Below are 7884 nucleotides of genomic sequence, written 5' to 3'. Positions count from 1 at the left end.
CCGAAAATGGAAAAAAGCGATCGCGAAGACGACGACGCCGACAACTCTCTCTCTCTCTCTCTCTCTCTCTCTCTCTCTCGCCCCGCAGCTCAAAATCACGATCCAACAACACCACAAGTGTTGACTCTGGCACGCACTCGGGGCACCTCACACACGCGCGCACACCAATACTGGGGGATGCTGCGAAATCCAACATGGCTTCCGCGAGCATGGCAGCCGCGAACGTCCACCGATCTCCCAAAAGGGTTGCTGCTGCTGCTTCGGTGGTATTTGTGTGTGTGTCTGTGTGAGTCGGGCGTTCATACCACCCGTTCCCTCTCCACCTGTTTCCCTTCCTGGTTTATACCATTTTTTTTGCTTTAATTATATGTATGTGAACGATCATTTGTTGTTTTCGTTTTTTTATGGAGGTGTAATAAATGAATGTATGTATGCGCTCGTATACATTGATGGGGCCAAACAGAAGAAACAACAGCCAACTTCCAGAAGCTAGAAGCCACGGAGTGGACATAGGAGTGGAGGACATCGACAAGAAGGGGGACCAGAGATTGGTACTTCCTCGTAAGATACCAACAGCAGCAGCAGATCAAGATAATGTATTTTTAAATATCTGATGAAGCACTTGCAACAAGGCTAAAACAAATACATGGAAAAGGGAGATGAAAAAGGTTATTTTGTATGAACACATCGCAAACGGTAGAATCAAAGTAAAAGAAATCGAAACTAAACGTAAAATAGTAATTAAAAAATGTTTCAAAAATGCAATCGTTTGGGAATGTATTTAAAAACAAAGAAGAAACACTCAAATAGATAAAAAATAGCGAATTAAAAATATTTGTTTGAACTTCTTTAATCTTTTCAATATTTTCTAGATTAACAAGAGATTACAATCTTTTTACTAGTTTTTGGTTGATTTTTCCTCTTTTTTGTGTTAGTAACAAACATTTTTACTTTCCTGCCTTATTCAACCCATTACCGTAACGGCAACAGCTTAGTAAGGCCCTTGAAGATCCAACCTACACCTCCCATCAGCTCGCATCTCCGTCCCAAGAGACAGTATCGTGACCTGTCACCGTTGCAAACGTAAGGCAAACTGAAAGCACCGAAACATTACAAGGGATTCGCCCGTGCACTGCTCGCGACACGTACAATCAACAGGACGACTATCGCCCGATGGACACGAGTGGAACAGAAAACAAAACAAACAAGCAACGAGATAAAGTGAAACATTAACGAAAGAAACGGCTCCAGTAAAAAAACAAAAACTCCACACAAAGCCAGCCAGAAAACCAAAACAACAGAACACAAACTACGAAATGAAACACTGAAACAAACGAGCAGCGATAGCAGCGTCCCGTGTATGAAAATGGGCCGCCGCAGCAGCATTGTTAAGGCTCGTCGCCACAGCCACAATCAGCATGAGTAAATGGAAAGTGAACCAAAAAAACAAGAGCCCGAAACGAGCGACGAAAAAATGCCATTCTGCTGCCGGGGAGATGATAAAAAAGGAAATCACCACACATTGCGCGGCAACTCCAAAACGAGCCAAAAGAATGATCGCATGAGTGAGTGAATCGAACCAAAAGGACCTATGGTGGAGTGTTCAGGCGGAAAAAAACCAAATTTTCCCCATTCCCGTGTGTTTCACTGTACTCCTTTTTGGAAAGTGTTGGTTGCAGTCGAAAAAAAAAAGAGCCTTACAATTTTACTACGTTCCCCCCATGGGAAACAGGATGCCTCTGTAAGGTGAAGGAGACGACGAAGTTATCGGCCACCAAAAAGGAGAAAAAAACACTCAACCACACACTCACACAACTCAAGGGCCAAACGGGCCAAAACAAAGCCCCCGAGAACATTTCATTTCGTGAATGATTAAAGACAAAAGATAATGAGTTATCTGGCCCCGGTTGTTCCCGGTGCACGGGGGAAAAATCGTTGGCCGTTACTGGTCTACAGTCCGCATCATCCCGTCCTGGCATCATCTTTTTCTCCTTCCCGTGAGGGCGAAGAAAGGATGCAGACGCAGAGCAACTGAAACGTTTACGAACGCAAAGGGTGGACTTGTACAAGGAGTGAGTTTGGTTTGGAATGGGTTGGTAGAAGAAATCAAGAGAATGTGTAAAGAGATTCGAACAGCACACGCTGTACGCTGGCCGTGTCCCTTTTTATTTTGGTTTTCGGGCCAGGACATGGTTATTGAGTGCAGAAGTAATCGAAGGTTTTTCGTGACGGTACGCGCATTGCCGTAAATAAATGAAAGGCAAAAATGTTACGGCAAACCATCCGCGAGCTTTGCGCTCGGTCAATGATTTTGGTGAAACACTTTCTCTCTGTGGAAATTTGGCAGGTCGTGAGTTTTTTTGCTTGTTAAAGTTCTTGATCGGTGTTCGGTGCATTTTTAACAGTTCGTTACTTGATATGGTAACATTAAGCGAAAAATTAAAAATAAAAAAATGATAGAGTATAATAAACAAAAAGTATACTTAAAAATTAATTGAAAATATTAGTTCATACAAAATTCGTGTAAAATTAGATACTAAATAAGTAAATAAAAAGAATCGAAAAGGAAACTTTCTGGAAGATAAAACATGTAGAAAAAAATAAAGAAACAAATGAAAATTATAAAAACATTAAGAAAAAAAGATAATAATTTAATAAAAATCTGCAAATCACCCAAATTTAACAAAAAAATATATATGAAAGTAGTAAACTAATCTATACTTCTAAAATATGCTCTATGAAGTAGAAAAATACCGAATAAAACTAAAAGACTTTTATGTAAATTACAATAAAATATTACGTATGAGTCGTTTGAAGTGAAAAAAACTTTATAAATAACTAAAACAATTTCATTAGAAAGCATCACAAATTGTACAAAATATAAAAAAGGAAAAAAATATATCAGCCAATATATGAAACAATAATTGAGAATAATTAAAAACAAAAACGCTCGCTAAAACATTATGCAAAACAAATTCAAATATTTGCTCAAATTCTACAAAAAAATGTGTGTCAAACATTCTAAAAATACTGAACAATTTTTAAAACTTCAATAACATCATTCAGAAGCATCTAACACTGAATATAAATATTGGCAATATAAGTAAATAATAATACATTTTGCAGCATTTAAAAACACCATAATAAATAAATTAAAAGAGGATATCGAAGAAACAATATAATTAAATTAATATAAAAATATAAAATAAAGACTTAAATGCATAAAAACGAAGCTCAGAAAGAAATTTCATAACAAAGCAAGATTATTTCGTCTTCTTCTTTGACCTTACGACTTCTTAAGGTCATGCCAGCCATGTCTGACTTACAGGACTTAATGATGCCGCCAAAATTGGATAGTCAGTTCTCACTACAGATGATTTGTGTAACTTTCATTGAAATTTAACAATAAAATGCACAATTTCATTATAATGCTAAACTGTTTTCACACACTTTCTTTTCGCAATAAATAAAGGATCTGCCAAAAGGCTAGAAGAATGTTAACATCTCTTACATAAAACCTTCAAGGACAATCGCAAGATCTCTATTTAAATATTTAGCCCCAACTTGCTAACCAGTGCTACATACATTCAACTGCTTTAATGGAATTCATCCGCAGCCCCGTTTTCTGCATGCATCGTGTGCAACATTGCAAAGTGCCCTGCCGAAATGAACCACCGTGCAATGTAAGACGAAAGTTTGCGTAGGCGAGAACCCCTTTCAGTTTCTCCAGATCTAGTTTCGTTCGCGCCGCCGTTGTTTGGTGCCTTGTTATTTTGTCTTTCTCTTAAGCTATCTTTATTTTATCGTTCCTTTTCCCCCCCCCCCCCCCAGCACGGTTGGAAAACGCTGGGCACATATTCTTTCAATCTTTCAACGGTGAGACCCACGAACGATGCGATTCCGGATCCTCGATTAATGGCGGTTGCGCGTTACGACCGCGGCACGAATCCTTTATGCATTTTATTGCATCCATCACTTTCGTTAGCTTTTGAATGTTTTCGTTTTTTGCCTTTGCTTAATTGCGTCCTGCATCGACTCCATGGGCAGGCAAATGGCGAGCGAGTGTTAAAAATGTGCAGCAAGCATTACTCATCACGCGGTAAGAGGAGAGAAAATACTTTTGTCGTCGTTAAATATTAAATCCGCACATTGGCACAGGAAACCGCCAGGTCATTAATCGGCAAATAATGGTGCTGAATAAGGTACGGGCGAACCGAAAATATAAAACAAATTAACAAAACCTAAACTGCCGCACAGCGTTGGTATTAATTCGTTAATGAAGCGAAAAAACGATAAATCTTTCGGTGCGGATACGGGGTACGTACAGCCCAATTAAAGTGAAGTGACGAACCAGTCATAAAGAAATTACTCGATCGTAATGCAATAAACCATTACGCTCATGCGATTAGCTGGTGCAATGGGAGACGAATTTGCTTAAAGAAACACACACACACACAACAACAACCAAAAAGTTCATAAATTTTACCCCAAACGTAGCTTCATAAACGAATAAAGGATAATTATTACCAAAGCTAAGAAAAACGCACAACGCCACGCATTGCGTTTTTATTGCAGAGCCGCCGAAAGGGTTATAAAAGCACATTTGCACATTTTATATCAACAAACGTGCCACGAAAGCGTCCCGCTAATTGACTGAATTTCCTCATAAAGCTGACCGGAATGAACAGGTTCCCTCCGTGCCGGGCGACAGATCGGCACCGATCAACCGAACCGACGGCGACGTTCTGTGGTTACGGCGTGTTTTTGCTTACGCAACCATTTTCTCCGCACAACATCATTTCACCGATAAATGATACGCGTGATTCATGTACCATGGTATGCCATACTCACACCATGCCATGCACATGCCCCGTAAAGGTGCACCGACATTAAGGTGCGTTAACGATAGGTCCCGGATTTTGTGCCTTCCCTGCCGTAGCGCAACTTGTTACATATCCGATCGATTTTATTATGTTTTACTTTTGCTCTTCCATGCATTCAAACGAACGCTGTTTGGTTCCGGTGAGATATGCATAGCGTACGGGAAAGGAAACGAGTAGATAAATAATCATTAGGAAAGGTACATGCCATCATCGGTCGAATGTTTTGCTCTAAATGCATACTTTATAACATACCGCGTTCCATAAAGAGTAGATCAATTATGAGTTGCTCAGGGGCTATTCTTGAAGTCGAACTCGTTCCTCTATTCTATATCTATTTGTGACGGAATGAATTTCCGTTCATTTGTGTTCATTTTAGCGTCGAAGATCAATTTCAAATCTATTATACGTTACTGTATGTAACAATCGGGAAGGGGTCGCGAAGACTCAATGGAATGGGTGATCAGTCCAGGACATATTAATATCAGTATATTAATAATATGCTTTCATTTGTATTCATTTAAAAAATCTATAATACGACGCTTTATGTATTAAATACTATGTTAAATTTAACTTTTAACTTTAATTCTTTTTAAACTTTAATGAATCTCAAATTGTATGGATTCGACCAGAATGAATAGACGTAAGAGGCTGATAAGTGTCTCCCCGTGATCGAATCTCAACGAATAAAGTCCATTTTCCCTTATCGATTACTTCCATCTCTACTTCTTCTTCTTCTTCTTTCTTGGCCAAACGACCTTTTAGTTCATGCCTGCCATTTTGGCTTACTAGACTTTCTGATGCCACATAGTTGGATAGTCAGTCCTCACCATGGGGGAACGGCCCAGATGGGATTTGAGCCCCGGTCCTGTCGTGTGAAGACCAGCGCCGCTATCGCATCTACCATCGGGCCGCCCCGTATCTACTTGGATTTACTAATTTTTTATATAGTTACTTTAACCAGACGAAAGCTTTCGAAACAATCGAATCCAAGCAAAGGAAGAAATGAAAAGATTTTTTAAGTGTAAAGTTACTTAAGCTTTACTTTTTCTTCAATTTGGATAATTAACGAAATCATCGTCAAAATTCTATAATTGCTCTCTATAATTGTCAAGAAAACTATTAAAAACCCTTTTGTTTCAAGGTTTGCAAATAATTTTTGCTCATTCCAATTTATTTTTTTTTTAAGCCGAGCATTTAAAATTTCACATCATTTTCCCCTTAAATTCGTAGCATCTTCCTCAAACCGTGCCATTATGATTACAATAATCAGTGTGCTATAAAATCCTTAATAAAAGGATTCCATCATTAAACGAACCAACTGCGCCGACGTTTAAGTGTCGTTACTCGTTACTAATGGAAGGCGGCCATTTTCACGATTTCCATTAAACCCTCATTTCATTCATGCTCTTCATTCATTCTCTGCGAACTTGTTTTGCACATTTTTTTTTTAGTTTTTGTTGCTCTCTCATCCACCACAGCATAATACAATCGTAACAGTTTGCCCACAACGCGAATAAGCGCCATCGGTTTAACGGTTGGGTTTCGAACGAACTTCAACCGGATCTCTACAGCATCGCGGTGCACCCGGTGCAAACCCAAATGACAAGCGCACGAGCACGATGAATTAGTGCAGCAGGCTGGGCGTGAAGGTGCGTGGGGCCGCTTTTCTAAGCGGCTTTCCAACCAGGTTGGACGATGGTTGAAGAGGAGAAGAAAATAAATCTCCTTTCTAGGATGCAGGTTTCCTTTATCTGCCGGTGCGCGCTGATAGCTCGTGAAAGGTTTTATTTATTTGTGTCTTTTGCTCTTTCCGCGATAGCGCCTCGCGGTGCAAGTTGGCACGAGACACGCCACAGCATCAGCTAAAACCAAAAAAAGGCTACTCCGTTGATTGGCGAACACGCTTTGGCGAGCGAATAGATAACGCTGTAAAAGGTACAGCCCGCGCCTAGCCAAAGTGGGCAGTGAAGCCCACACAAGGAACAGGGCGAATTTTTCATTTTGGCGATGATTAGAGTCATTATAGTTGTTCCCTTTATCGTGATGGTAAGATGCATTATCGTGTAAGTCAACAAATAGTGTGCGTAACAAGCGGTATCATTCAATTTCATTATAATTTTACTTATTTTCTTTTAAAACAAGTGTTGCGGAGCACTTAATAGTTAGGAAATATTTAAAAGTGAAAAAATGCAGCTGCAAGCTTCTTTAGCCAATCTTTTGCATTTGATGGACAATAGAATGAGATCACCTTTATATCAGAGTTACAAAATATTGCATTCGATACTTTTCTATGTATAATGGTGCGACCGGGGTCTGACTATCCAACTAGGTGGTATCATTAAATCTAGTGAGCCACAAATGGCAGGCATATCGCCCAAGAGGACGTTAGGCCAAGAAAGAAGAAGATGACTAGCTACAATTATACCAAAATATTAAAGTAAATAAGAGCCACATCTTTACTATTTATAGCATTTTTATTGCGGTTCGATATGGGCAGAGCTGGGTCGGGGAAAGCAAAAAAAATAAGAGAAGGTGTCCAGCAATACTACCAGGCCGTCATTCACGAAAAATAAACAAAAAATGTCCAAAATTATACAAAATGGTACTAATGATCCTATTTTATTGTCTAATGTGAGTTGAACTTATTTTCATCAGAAGGACAAAGTGAAATTTTAGAATTGAATACTTGATTGAGCCACGGATAGGATCATTTTCCAAAAAATCTTCAACACTTTTTCACAAAAAACTACGTTATCATAATTTTACGCTTTGACAAAATGAAGTGATCCTGTTCCATTAGGTAGGACTATGAGATGTCTACAGCGGTGGGTCAAGATATTTGGAGGCCCCGTGCGGAATGGCAGTTGAGGCCCCTCTAATTGTAATATTAGAGGGAAACAACAGGATTTCCCTCACCGATGAGGCCCCCCTGACCGATAAGGCCCCGAGCGGCTGCTCCTTCCGCTCTTAGGTTGATCCGCCACTGGATGTCTGTAGCATT

Source organism: Anopheles stephensi, chromosome 3 (assembly GCF_013141755.1).
Source record: "Anopheles stephensi strain Indian chromosome 3, UCI_ANSTEP_V1.0, whole genome shotgun sequence".
Lineage (NCBI taxonomy): Eukaryota > Metazoa > Arthropoda > Insecta > Diptera > Culicidae > Anopheles > Anopheles stephensi.
Note: the sequence above shows the minus strand (reverse complement) of the source record.